Raw genomic sequence first — 15,343 nt, 5'->3', positions numbered from 1 at the left:
GCTTTTAAGGTTTACATGTAATGATCTATAAAATATGTAACCTTACCCACCCAACAACTATAACTTTATATTAAATACTATTATAATATCATGATCACTATTATTTTAGCAAGATTCCCTTTGAGCAGTGAAGCACTAGGCCCGAGGGTGGTACTTTATGAATTTTTGGGTGGGAATGTGTCACTGGGACCCTGAATCCTTAGCCCATACCAAAACTAATTCAGCTCAGTTTTGCTATTCTTTTACAGACTAAACTGGTCTTAAATTATTTTTTTAAACAATTTCTTTGTACTGCGTCCCATCTTTGATGAAATTGCCAATTCCTAAGAAAATTCATTTGTAATCACTAAGTAATATAACTATTCTTGGCTACAGAGTTTCATTCACTATTGTCTTGAAAGAATGAACCCTTTTCCCTTTTTTCCCAGCGGGAAATCTCCTTTGTAAAATTGAATGACGATGTACTACTCAAAGGAATCTTGTGTTTTAACTTAATTTGTAGTTAGTACAAATAAGCCTGGAGATTAAAATTTCAAATTTTGTTTAAATATGATCTTTTTTGGAACAAAATAATCCAATCTAAAAAAAAAACAATTGCTTAATTTAGGAAAACTTTGCCTAATTGATAGGTCCCCATCCAGTTGCTAAATTGAACTGGATGGTGATTCATTTACCTCAAAAAATAAAGAAACTGTTGATAAAGTTTTCTCAATGACACTTATTTGTACGAACATGGTGGCACACACACTGTACAATATATCATTATTCTTGTAATACAGATACCTTAAGTTTTCCCTCCAACAGTGAATTACAGAATTCCTCAGTACATATTCAGCAATCTACTCTATGGCTGAAATGTGCTGAAGATCCTACAGTGACTGAAGTTTGATTGGATAAATAAAAGTAGGTTTTCTTTGAATTTGGAAAGCTGTAAACGTCAGGTAGAATTCAAAGGAAAAATATTGCAAGTGAATCAATTCACTCCTGTTGGGAATACCTGATGGACCTGTATTGACTAATGCATGCCGTCCTATTAATTTTGTTGAAATAGTCAATATTCTTTTTTTGTTGTTTTTTTTTTCACCGCCAAACTAAATGAATTTGCCTAATTGCTGTTGAATGGGGGTTGTGGAACAACAGCTGGGTGAAAAACCTCCCTGTACGTCCACTTGCTCCTAGGAGGAAAACCCCGGGCCAGCTGTACCCCGCATTCAATGACCTCCCGGGCTGGGTCAGAAATATTCTAAAACCAAGTACCTGTGCTGAGGCAGGGTACTTGCTGTAACTGAAAGTAATAAATTAAATGATTATGTAAATACTAAACTAGGTATTAATAAAGAGTTGACTTGATACCAGCCTCTTCACTGTTGGCTTTTGAACTCCTGTATTGAGCTATTGATGAATCGCTGACCAGTTTGCCAAATCTGCTCTTCTTTTCAGCCTGAGAAAAAAAAGAATTCATTTTCACTCAATTGTTAACTTATTTGTGACTCATTGCTAACTCTTGGCTTGCAGGTTTTTATACGAACAGAGTTCAGCAAGGGATGTACCAATAATTCAATGTCTATATAAGACTGAGTCACAAATGTAAATGGCTTCATAGGAGGGGTGTAGCTACCTGAACACATGGTGCACATGTGCATCCCTAAGAAAGACTACAAGACTGACTAGAATGACTACGATGACTAATGAGGTAACTAGGGTGACTTGAATGACTTTGATAACTGGGGTGACTACGATGACTAAAGTAACTAGGATGAATGAGGTGACTAAAATGACGGAGGTGACTGGAATGACAAATGATACTAACTTATTATTATTACTGGGATGTGTGGGTAACTGGGGTGTCTAGGATGATTAGGATGGCAAGGGTGAATGGGATGACTGTGATGACTAGGATAACTAGAATGGCTGGGATGACTGGGATGACTAGGAGGACGGGGTTGACTGGGATAACTAGAAAAACTGTGATGACTAGGATGAATGAAATAAGTGGGATACTAGGATGACTTGCATGACCATGGTTAGTGGGATAACTGAGATAACTAGGATGACTGGGATGACTAGAATAACTAGGATGACACAGGTGACTGGGATGAAAAGAATAGGTAGAATAACTTAGATGAGGGATGACTAGGGTGACTGGCATGATTGGGATGATTGGGATAAGTGGGATGACTAGGATGGCTGGAATGACTTGCATGACTAGGATCAATAGGATGACTAGGATAACTGGGATGACTATTTTGACAAGGGTGACTGGGATGAATGTGATGAAGAGGATGAGTACAAGAACTGGGGTGACCAGGATGACTACAGTGATGAGATAACTGAGAAGACTAAGGTGTCTGGTATGACTGGGATTGATAGGATGACTGAGATTACTAGGGTGACAGGAATGAGTGGGATACTAGGATGTCTTGGATGACTTGGATGACTAGGGTTACTGGGATAACTGAGATAACCAACATGACTGGGGTGACTGGCATGACAGGGATAGCTAGAATGACCGGGATGACTAGGTTGCAGGGTTGTACCTTTTTTCGAACCAAAAAAAAAAAAATTCAATGACTTTCAAGGACACATTTCCAGTTTTCAAGGATTCCAATCAGAGCTTTGAGTTTATATCTTTTTGAGTTCCCTCAACATGACTGCAATTGTCTTTCTGTGTTTGCTCCTTTTGGGCACTTAAGAATCTGGGTTCAACAAAGTAAGCACTGAAATTCAAAGACCTTCCAGCACCGACTGCAATTTTCTACGACCTTCAAGGCCTTGAATTTTTATTTTAACATTCAAGGACTCTCAAGATGCATGTGAACCCCGAGGTGGACTGGGGTGACTGGGATTACTGGTGTTATTATTGTGGATGACTGGAGTTACTGGAGTGACTGGGATGGCTGGGATAACTAGGATGACTGGGATGACTAGGATTACTGGGATGACTAGGAGGACTGGGTTGACTGAGATAACTGGGGTGACAGGAATGATAGGAGTGACTTAGATGATTAGGATGACTTAGCTAGGTGACTGGGATGACTGTGATGACAGGGATAACTAGAAAAACTGTGGATGACTAGGATGACAAGGTAACTGAGATGACAAGGGTGTCTGGTATGACTGAGATGACTAGGATGACTGGAAGGACAAGGATGAAGGGAATGACTAGGGTTACTGGGATCAATGGGGCGACTGAGATGACTAGGATACCTGGGATCACTGGGGCCACTAAGATGACTAGGATGAATGGAATGGGTGAGATCCTAGGATGACTTGGATGACTGGGGTTACTGGGATAACTGAGATAACCAGGATGACTGGGATGACTAAAATAACTAGGATGAGAGGATGACTGGGATGACAAGGATCAATAAAATGACTGGAATAACATTGGTGACTGGGATGATTTGGATGACTGGGACAACTTGCATGATCAGGATGAATAGAATGACTTCTAATGAGATGAGTTAGATGGCTGGGAAGACTGGGATAACTGGGATTACTGACTAAAAAAAGATTACTGGAGTAACTGGGATGAATGAGATGACTGATGCAACTGAGGTGACTGGGATGACTGGGATGATTAAGATGGCAAGGGTGAAAGGGATGACCGTGATGACTACGATAACTAGGATGGCTGAGATGATGACTGCAATGACTAGGAGTACTAAGATTACTAGGAGGACTGGGTTGACTGGGAAGACTGGCGTGATACGGATGACTGGGATGACTAGAGCGACTAGGATGATCCGGATAACTTGGGTGACTGGAACCACTGGGGTGACTGGGATAACCGTGATGACAGGGATAACTAGAAAAACTGTGATGACTAAGATGCCTCGCGTGACTGGGATACTAGGATGACTGGGATAACTAGGGATGACTTGGATGATTGGCATGACTGATGCTGCTGGGATGACGAGAATAACTAGGATGACTGGGATGAAAAGGATAGCTGGAATAACTGAGTTGACTAGGGTAACCGGGATGATTGAGATAAGTGGAAAGACTAGGAAGGCTGGAATGACTTGCATGAGTAGGATCAATAGGATGACTAGTATAACTTGGATGACTATGTTGACAGGGGTGACTGGGATGAATGTGATGAAAAGGATGAGTAGAAGAATTGAGGTGACCAGGATAGAGGGTGTCTGGTATGACTGGGATGAATAGGATTACTGGGATGGTTGCGGGGATAACTAGGGTGACTGAGCATGACTGGGATGACTAAGGCCAATTCTGTCCTTTACTGAGCCTCCTGGGTGACTGGAGTAAGTGGGATACTAGGATGACTCAGACAACTAGGGTTACTGGGATAACTGAGATAACCAGGATGACTGGGATGACTAGACTAACTAAGATGACAGGATGACTGGGATGACAGGGGTGACAGGGATGATTACGATAAGTGGGATGACTAGGATGGCTGGAATGATTTGCATGACTAGGATCAATAGGGTGACGAGTATTACTGGAATGACTAGGATAACTGGGATGACTATGTTGACAGGGGTGACTGGGATGACTGTGTCGAAAAGGATGAGTAGAAGAACTGGGGTGACTAGGATGACTACAGTGATGAGATAACTGAGATGACTAAGGTGTTACAGGGCTGTCAAAAAGTTTTAAAGTAGCAGGCTGATAATGAATAGTAGGCGGCTCTGGAACTCGCACCAAAGGCACAAGTTCTTGAGGGCCGAGGCATCTAGGGACATTTTGATAATTAGACTCTTGGAAATGGCATTTCCAGGGCTTTTCAAGAGGTGTTTCCCACTGCAGACGCCATGATCTTTCGTCAGAATACATGCAAGACTGGGAATAATGCTGTCAAAATGTCCCTGGTGTTCCAAGACATCGCATGGTTCAAATGTTTCACAGGTCTAAACCTGTTAGAATATGTGTTCAATGTCATTCAAAACTGGGAAACAGATGCTTTACAATTTTATTCAATAGTGTTTATTCTGTGTTAGAAGTTATGGTAGAAGGAGATGAAAGTAGCCGGCTAAGGATGGCTAACTAGCCAGCGGTTTTGGCCGGCTACCGGCCCTTATTCACAGCCCTGGTACGGTGTTTGGTATGACTAGGATGAATAGGGTGACTGGGATGACTGGCGTAACTGGGGTGACTGAGACGACTGAGATGACTGGAATGAGTGGGATACTAGAATGACTCAAATGACTAGGGTTACTGGGATAACTGAGATAACCAGGATGACTGGGATGATTAGAATACTAGCGCAAGAAGATGACTGGGATGACAGGGTTCACTGGGATGACTGGGGTGATAGGGATAGCTAGAATGACCGGGATGACAAGGTTGCTGGGTTCGTCCTTTTCAAGGATTCCAATCAGAGCCTTGAGTCTATGTCTTTTTTAGTTCTTCCACAACATGACTACAATTTTAATTTGTATCCTGAAGGTCTTTTGGTGTTTGCTCCTTTTAGGCACTAGAGAATCTTGGTCAGATAAAGCTAGCACCTTTTTTAAACCTTTATTTAAGTGTCAGAGTATTTAGCCCCAAGGGATTAATTGGGGACACTAAATAGACTATACATACTTAAAGAAAATGCTAAAAATGAGTATTTACAATAAAATCTACATCCTCAATAAAATGCAACGGAAAGTAGGCAATTACAATACTGTGATACTTAATGATAAAGTAAACAAATAAAAATAATAAATGATAATAAAAAATAAATTGTTGTCTATTCACTGCAGAGTTTAAGAACAGTTTCTATTATTAGAAATGTACTCTGAAAAGTTCAATTTTCTAATTTTGTTCCTAAAACTGGCTAAGCTAGAAGCCTGTCATTGTAAAATTGTAAATTGTAATTTGTTTACCCACGGATCACTAAGGAGTTCATAAGAACTCGTTGAGACGTGTCCGTGCGTTCCAGATCGAATTGGAATTTGGAAGTGTTGGTTTTTAAGGAGAGGGGAAAACCGGAGTACCCAGAGAAAAACCTCTCGGAGCAAAGGAGAGAAACAACAACAAACTCAACCCACATATGGCGTCGACGCCAGGATTCGAACCCGGGCCACATTGGTGGGAGGCGAGTGCTCTCACCACTGCGCCACCCTTGCTCCCGTTAGACCATAAGAAGGGACCTATATATCTGATTGAATGTTTTCCACAGCAAATGATGCTGAAATGTGGTATGACAAAGTCATTATTTTGGAATGAATGCTCAGAATCCGTACAGACGAATAAGTTGGAAACATTATCTAGCACAAGACCATAATTGACTCTATACATCAGTACTACGATGTCTTGAAGACGTCTATTATACAACGTGTTAAGGTTAGCTCTCTCTAAGAGTTCTTCATTCATATCTGAGTGGGATTTATATATGGCTCTCAATGCCCGTTCTTGTATTCGTTTCACCTTCCTTTTGTCTGACGACTTACAAAAATGCCACATTAGGTGGTAATATGTTAGGTGGGGTAAAATAAAAGCTTAGCCTTATATGGTATTAAATTTCTTAAATTAATGAGAGATAATACTGACGTTTTAGGTCTTCATACAGTTACATATAGCTCACTTATAATTATGCTTCTTGAAATCGAGGTCTCCATGGATGTGGACTCCTTGTAGTTTTATGTCCTCTGATTAGTCAATGGGTAGGCCATCCAGGCTTAACATTGCATCACTCATATCTCCATTGATTTTTCTTGGGTTGATACATTTAGGAATTGGAACTTCTCTGGGTTAGCTGATAAAAAGTTATCATGTCAGAACTTGCTTGCTGCTTGTTTTCAGTTGCTGTCTAACTATTTCGTGATTTGTTCCCTTCACCTGCAATTGGTGGTCATCTGCATAAGTTATATTTTCATTTTCAACATGTAATGGTAAATCATTCTGGAACATGTTCCAGAGCAAGGGCCCAAAGGATGATCCTTGTGGACATCCGTGTTTCATAGGTTTCCAATCGCTTGTAATTTCACCCAGTTTTACCGTTATGTCTGTTTTCGAAAAATGATTGTATCAAATCGAGAGATCCACTTCCAAAGCCATAAGCCTCCAACTTCTTTATTGTCAGAGTGACTCAAACAGTGAAAGGCCTTACTCATATCAATAGATAGAACATAAACAAGTTGTTTTGAGTCGACAACCTGTTTCCAGTCCTCTATCAGTCCAAGCAAGGCCATCTCACAGCTGTGTGACTTTCTGTGCACTGTCATTTTCAAGTACAGGGTTTTATCATAGTGGCATGTTATCTGATGACTTAATAACTGCTCGAATATCTTGTTGACTGCTATAAGTGAAGTAACAGGGTGATAGTTTTTTGCATCTTTTCTGTCCGCTCCCTTAACAAATGGTGACCATTCACCCATTTTCCACAATACCGGCCTTTCACTCTTCTCTATATAATGATTATAAAGGTTGGTTAGCCATATTGCTGTTCCATTAGCCGCATTCTTAAGAAGCTTTGGTGAGACCGCAGAATCCCAGCCACTAGATTTCTTAGGATTGATGTTTTCAAGTGCCCATATTGCACTTCATTTGGGGAGAGTAATTTCAAATCAAAACAGTTTTCTTCGTAGGCCTCTTGTATACTCTTTACACTGTCATTCTCGCTATGATCTTCCTCAGTCAGACGGCTGATGTGATCTCCTCCAATATTTAATGCTGCATTGGTAAAGTATCTGGCCAACGTTTCTGCGACTTCACTTTGATTCTTTTTGTTGTTGTTTTCCTTAGTTTTTAGATGTATTGCTGTAGATCCCTTACCTTTGTTACTAATGAAAGGTTTGAAAGTATCAAAAAACTTGTCTGGTCTGTCTTTATGTTCTTCCATCATTTTGTACCAATATGTTCTGATTGCTTTTTGACACTTCTGTGTGGCTAGATTTCAGTACTTCCTCTTGAGTTCGAAGTTCTTGACCATACGTTCTTTTGAAAACATTCTAGCATACTTTTTTTTCCCTCTCAAAGCATTTTTCCATTCCCAAGTCATATAAGGGATGTCCTGTTCTCTCACCCTCTACAGTCTCTCCAGTATTCATACTTGTCATCTGTGCAAGTGAAAATTTCACCGACATGCCAAGCACATAGCTTAGTTCTTGATTAAGTAACTTAAAGTATGTGTTTTTAGTCTGCCTAAATGTTATGATCTTGGGCTTATATACTTTCTTTCTTCATTTCCCAGTTTAACATAGTGGTCACACTAAAATTCAAGGACTTTTCAGCACTGACTTCATTTTTCAAGAACTTCCAAGGCCATGAATTTTTATTAATTTTTAAAATTCAAGGACTTTCAAGGTGTCTGCAAACTCTAAGGTTGACTAGGGTGACTGGGATGACTAGGGTTATTTGGATGAATGAAGTAACTAGACGGACTGGGATGCTGGGATAACTGGGATGGCTGGGATTACTGGGATGACTAGGAGGACTGGGTTGACTGGGGATAACTGGAGTGACAGAGATGACTATGATGACAGGGATAACAAGAAAAACTGGGATGACAAGGATGATGAGACAACTGAGATGATGAGGGTGTCATGTATGACTGAGATGAATAGGATGACAAGGATGAAGGGAATGACTACGATCACTGGGATCACTGGGGCGACTAAGATGAATGGAATGAGTGGGATACTAGGATGACTTGGATGTCTGGGGTTACTGGGATAACTGACATGGCCAGGATGACTGGGATGACTATTAATGAGATGACTTGGATGGCTTGGATGACTAAGACGACTAGGACAATTGGGATTACTAGGATGACTGGCATGACTAGGAAAACAAGGACAACTGGTGTGACTAGGATGAATAGGATGACTTCTTTTAGCGTGATAACAGGGGTAACAGGATGGTTATGATGAAAAGGAGAAGCAGAGTAACTAGGGTGACTAGGATGAATGGGGTGATGAGATAACAGAGATGACTGGGGTGACTGGGGTAACTGTGATGACAGAGATATCTAGAATGACAGGGATGATTAGGATGACTAGGGTGACTGGGATGACTGGGGGAACTAGGATGACTGAGTCGATAGGCCACTTGCACTAAGAGGTCACGTGACCAATGCTTCCTTTAAACAATGAGTTGGAATCTTGCTGATGCCAAAAATTGTTAGAGCACACAAAAATTATCTTACACCCGAAATTTGAGAGGAAAAGCACTTAAGGGAGATATTTTATGGCACTGTGATTTTTCAGCAAAGTAGTATGATTTGTATTGGCCGCCATGTTGGAGGGCATGCTTTTGCCCTCCAACATGGCGGCCAAAACTACTTTTTGCTTATATCTTGTTCAACGTTTCATAGTTACGCTCAGATGTGCTGTAAACGTTATCACATCATCTTTTCAACATTTTCCTTGAAGTTTAACCCATTTGCTCCTGGAGATTTTGCGGAAAAACACGTTTTGAAGCTAGTCAAGTGGTTTTCTGGTCACTGTCGTGCTATAAAGGGCTAAAATTTACCACAAACCGGTTTACAGGTCGTACACTTGGCGGCCTTCTGATCCAGACGCAAAACATCAGCTTGCAAAGTTCGGGCATGCGCAGAAAGCAAAATTTCGAGATAGTTTTTAGGTTTAAAAGTGACACAGCAGTCTTGACTTTTACTTTTCGCTTTTTCTCCTCCCTTCTTTTTTCGCTTTTCTTGCCTCATTTTTTTTTTCTCTTGCTGGGCATTTAGTAGGCTTCACTTTGGTGGGAAGTGTTTTTAGGAAAGCTTTTAGGATCTTAGGATTAGGTGAAAGGAAAGGTAGGTGGGCAATGGAGATTTTCATGGAGATTTTCAGGTCAATGTCACATGGTTTTTTTCTTCTTTCTCCAGTGTCCTTGACTGAATTGCGCTCATTCTGGTATGGTTTGAAAGATCTCTTCACTCTACACAAGTTAGCAAAGAAAGTTGTCCTTGACCGTTAAAACTGAAAAACGCACGGGCGGTTACGGAGCGAATGGGTTAAGTGCAAAATTTGTGTTCAGAGAGAGGTAATTCATAATTTTAAAAAATCACATTTTGGTCACGTGACCATTTACAAACTGATTCATTTTAAGAAAATGGTGCGGGTTTGAAAAACCAAATCACTGTTATTTTGTTTAAGATATGACCCACTAATCGTTTTTCGAAGGCAAAATCATGTAAGTTTCATTTCAAAAAACGACGTCACATGCCTCTTAGTGCAAATGGCCTATTAGGATAACTAGGATGACTGGGGTGGTTGGGAAGAATGGAATATCTGAGATGACAGGGATAACTACGATGACTACAGAGACTGAGATGACAGGGATGAATGGGTTGACTCGGATTAGCCTACATGTAGCCACCCCCCCCCCTCCCCGACAAAGGAGGATGGACAGAGGGTGTGGCTAGACATAGGCTAATCCAAGGAATAGGGTAACGGACATGACAGTGGTGACTTCGTTGACTATGACGACTGGGATGGGTGGGATAACTAGAATGACTAAGATGCAAGGAGGACTAGGATGACTGGGTTGACTGGGATAACTAGGATGACAGGTGAGACTAGATTGACTAGGAAGACTAGGATGACTGGGATAACTGGAGTGGCTAGGGTCACTGGGATGACAGAAGTGACTTTGATGACGGAAATGACTGGGACGACTGGGACTACTGGGTTGACTAGGACGATTGGGTTGGCTTGGATAACTAGGATGAAGAGGATGACTGGAATAAGTTGGATAAGTAGGATGAGTGGGATAACCACATATTTAATGAAGGAGCCTGAAAAAGATTTGATACTTTAATGGGGGGAGTCAGTGGGATTTGGAAAATTGTGTGTACCTCTGAAAAAATTCTAAACAAAATGCAGTAGCTTTATAGCAGTTAAGAAAGTTTTAAAAAAAATGAAAAAACTGATACCTGAAATGCCTGAAATCACCAACGGGGGACCACGATCCTTCTGCTTCTTGAGATGTCATCCCTTTAATTGAAGAAATGTGTTTGATATCCAACTTGTGATGGGCAAAGAATCTTCCAGAACATCATGAAATGGGAGGGGTTCTGTTAAATGGCAAGAGATGAAAGAAATTATAGAGGTAAATTTGACTGTCAGGTAGAAAGGAAGAATTAGTCTCTCTACATATATACGAACGTCCATTTTTCTGCAAAAATGTCTCCTACCAGAATAAATAAATAAAAAAATAAAAATGAACTCTTGCTGATTCTTTTCAAAATTCATTGAAGATTTTAGCAAAAACATTTGCCTGCAATATTAACTTTCTATACTTAAGTAATTTTAAAATTTGTGATCTGACAACCGCTTTACATTGGCTTGTGAAGACTATCTCAAGAAACATTAATTTTTTAAGTAAATAAGATAAGCAGTTACTTATAAAAAATGGCTGTACAACAACAGCTGGGTGGTTAAAACCAACGCAAATGTCCACTTCATCATCATAGAAAAACCCTGAACCAGCTATAAAGCCCACACTCAAGGTACTTTCCAAAAGTCAGAACTGCCCTGCTAGACCATGGCCAGACTGGTCATTTTGACAATGAAATAGGCTCTTACCAAGAGTTTTAGCAGAAAAACCATTCCTTCATGCATACTATTTAGGATATGTCTGACTTAGTTGTTTTGATTAAAAGTGAAATTCTCATTGGGACGGGAGTGGTCTGGTCAGTCGGTTCTGACAAATGCAAAGGGCCCTCAGTGATCTCCCGCGCTGGTCACTGACAGAGGGTAACAACAAGTCTCTGTAATGAAGTAGGGTAACTATTATCATTATTCATTCAAATCTCCGATTCTGATTGGCTTAAAGCACATGCAAAATTCCCCATAACCAGTTACTGATGACCAAATTTGGAAGAATTTTGTGTTTAACAAGGAAATGACTTCAAAAATGCAGCGTTCTTGCAGGTTAAGGCACCGTTAACCAAGAAGACCTCAGGACCAGGTTGAGTTGTTTTGGTTGTGAAAACAAAAAATGGCGGACATTTCACTCATTTCAACAGTAAGAACTAGGCGAAATTAGAGCTAAAAACATGGCAAGAACAGCAAGAACACAACTCTAAGGGCGACATCTGCTATTTAGAGAATATTAATTTGCGGAGCTGAACAACCCTAAACGTGCACTATCGAAGGCGAACTTAACATCGATGGAAGTAAGCATGGTTTAGCTTTATTTTTAAACTAGGAATTATTTTGAATGAATAATAAAACAATTATTGAATTCAGCTTTTGTATCATATGAAGAATTACGGAGATCTCAGAGGGTGTTATCCGCCTCTGCCTATGGCCTCGATGGATAAAACCCTCCTCAATCTCCATAGTTATTCTTCATAAGATACTCAGCCTCATTCATTAATTGTTAAGTAATAAATAAAGACAGCATACAAACCAAACCACTGAGTTGTAATTCCCAGAATATGATGCTGTTGTCCTCTAATTAATACAAACTCACCTCCAAAGAATGCAGTCCATTTCTATTAACCTCTGACCAGGTAATGCCTCCTTTGTTCTCTTTTTCTGCCTGAAAAAATACATGTAAACAAACCATTTTTATCAGCACATAAATTGGTGACAATATGAATCTGTCAATTCTTGTTAAAAATCGCAGCACTCCTTGCAATCCATATAAAAACACTGAATAAAGTATAGTAACCTTTCCTAGATGGAGAAGATCAACAATTTAGATTTTTTGGGAACACTTTGACAGTAAATGAGCTTGAAAATGTTTTGAAATAATATTGTAAGGACTTAAGTGGGATAACGTTCCATTCAACGGCACCATAGCTTAAAAAACTTAGCCATCACTCATTTCTTAAACCTACTTATAGGTGTTTGGATATCACATATAATATCTGCTTAATGCCTAAAGACCATACCCAAACAATTCTTGTTTTTAAACCATTAACTCTACGCTAGAGAATTAACTCTCATCTCAAGTATGATAATAAACATCAATACACATCAGCAATAAAACACAGGAGCATAGCAAGGATTTTTGTAGAAAGAGGGGTGCACAATTTTCCAAATCCCACTCCCCACATCCTTAAAGCCCAAATCTTTTTCAGGTTTCTTGATTAAAGGAGAGCTTACATTCTAAGCTGAAACATTATTAAACTGTACATGAAATTGTAAAAATCATAAATTTATTGGTTGTCATTTATCACACCAACAAGCCACTATCTTGTTTAACATTTATTGTTTTACACTAACAAAAGCGCTCTACATTTGCAGAATTGTACCCTACTTCATCTACTGCATCTCAGTCATCCTTGTCACCACAGTAATCCCATTCATCACAGTCATCCCAGTCATTCCTAGTAATCCCATTCCTCCAGCATGCAAAGAAAGTAGTGTCCGATAGCCTGGGGCTAGTGGATTTTGTTATCGGGCTAGTGAATTCTGTTATTAACTTGCCCGATGGGCAAGTGAATTTTTTTGAGGAATTCAAATTACAGAAGAACTGTGAAATCAATCAGCTCATCAAAATGTTTTTTGGGCTAGTTGAAATGATATTTGGGCTAGTAAATGTTAGCTTCAGCTTGCCCGAATGGCAAGCTGTAAAAATGACTTTCTTTGCACCCTGTTCCTCACAGTCATCCTAGCCATCCAATAGACCATTTTCGCCATATTAAAATTCATACTTGGCTCCAAGGCTTGGGGCAATAAAACAAAAGAAATGTATCATTCATTGTTGAGCCTCAAGATGATTTCTTTTGTTTTATCCCCGCAAACCTTGCAGCCAAGTATGAATTTTAATATAATATTACCAATGGGTCAATTCATGCCAGTCATCTTAGTCATCTAAGTCATCCTTAGTAGTCATCCGTGTTGTCCCAGTAATCCTATTCGTCCAATTCATCTCAGTCATCCCAGTAATCCTAGTCATTCTAGTTATCCCAGTCATCCTAGTAATACCAGTCAACCTGCAGTACCGTTCAAAAGTAAGTTGACACTCGATTCTCGATCCTCGCAAGAATCGAGAATCAAGACTCGATTCTTGATTGTTGATTCTTGATTCTCGATTCTCAATTCCTGAAAGACTCATCAAACCGGAACAGCCTTTGTTTACAAATGATTATAAAGGGTTTTTGTTTCAAGTAATTTGCTCTCTACTCCTGATACTCAATTGCTGTGAGAATCTACAACCTTCCTTCAAGTTTTGAGCAATCTTCTAACTTCTCTCAGATCAAAACATCTCTCTACTCTATAAAAACTCAGCATTTGATTCTTGCAAGAAATTCCTGAACTATGCAAATTATACAATAGCAGTTTGCATTTGCATTCACTCGCATGGCTAGGGTGACACTTTGCGTCAACATCTAAAAAATGTTTGAACGGCATCTTCCATCATTTAAATAGCACTAATAGTTGAACTTGAAAAGTAACCAATGACTTTTTCTGTGGGATGCCTGTGGCAGACTACAGTAAAAAAATGCGGTTTCATTGTACGAACAATGGCAAAGCCCCCCAATAGAATTGCGGAAAATCTATATCAATTATTTCTTCTTCCAAGCTGACCAATGGGATTGTACAAAATCTTCATTGATTTTCAATCGATTTGCTTCCTCTGAACAACCAGAACATGCCAAATTTGTTGCTAGTCAGTTTCCGAACTCGAAGTTTAGGATGGCTTGTTCACTATGGTCGGCGATTTGTTTCCAAATTAGGACACGATATATGTGTGGTTTTTTCCGATGTATACTTGCAATCATTCCTGCTTCACGATATACATGATGCATTTTTTTGCCACGTATACTTGCGTTCTTTCCTGCTTTGTCGGGTTTTATTCCCAAGTATATGACCATTAATTTTTCTTACAAACGATATATGCGCACAAAAAAGCCCATATATACGGGTTTCAAACAAGCATGTGTATATGGGGTCACAGAAAGTTGTTGTATAAGAGGCACCAAATTATACCGTTCAGCAAAAAACTCCTTCATGTGCGATGGAGCTGAAAAGTAACTTCAGTTTGAATTAAGCATAGCTGCAATTTCGAGCAAGGTTTGGTTCTTATTCATTGCCTTCACAGTAGTGGTGGTTGTTGGCTCCCTGACAATGGATTTGTTGGAATCTGTGGATTGTCTCTTGAGAGACTGTGTACACTATTTCATGAATGCTGACCGAAACAACGATCGATTCAGTTCGAGATGAGCGTCTGACAGGCCAAACACGGCTCATAAGCTCGCGTGATAATTGAACAGATCGGTTTTTCTTCTTTACTCTCTCTCGTGCGAATTATCACTTTTTCTCCTCCATGAACACGTTCTAAACCTCCTAGTCTTGAAGCTTTGTATTCTTTCCCTCCATTGACTCTATAAATTCCACATTTCTTGTTTTGTATTCTCACACTTTAATAGCCTTCCACCTGCCTCTCTTTCCTTGCTCCTCCACTTTAATTGTGATTTCATAGTTAT

At 39.8% G+C, this 15,343-nt stretch overlaps 1 long non-coding RNA gene across 1 annotated transcript; it reads right to left on the bottom strand.

Moving 5' to 3' along the window:
- Window positions 1-1,071: 1,071 nt before the first annotated feature.
- Window positions 1,072-12,443, bottom strand: LOC140942400 (uncharacterized). Its single transcript, XR_012166541.1, has 3 exons — window positions 12,379-12,443; window positions 10,835-10,975; window positions 1,072-1,441 (listed from the first exon to the last, which is right to left on the bottom strand). It is a non-coding gene; the product is annotated as an uncharacterized lncRNA (long non-coding RNA).
- Between the last annotated feature and the right edge of the window lie 2,900 nt (window positions 12,444-15,343).

The sequence above is a fragment of the Porites lutea genome, chromosome 6 (genome assembly GCF_958299795.1).
Source record: "Porites lutea chromosome 6, jaPorLute2.1, whole genome shotgun sequence".
NCBI lineage: Eukaryota > Metazoa > Cnidaria > Anthozoa > Scleractinia > Poritidae > Porites > Porites lutea.
Note: the sequence above shows the minus strand (reverse complement) of the source record. Positions and strands in the feature narration are given on the sequence as shown.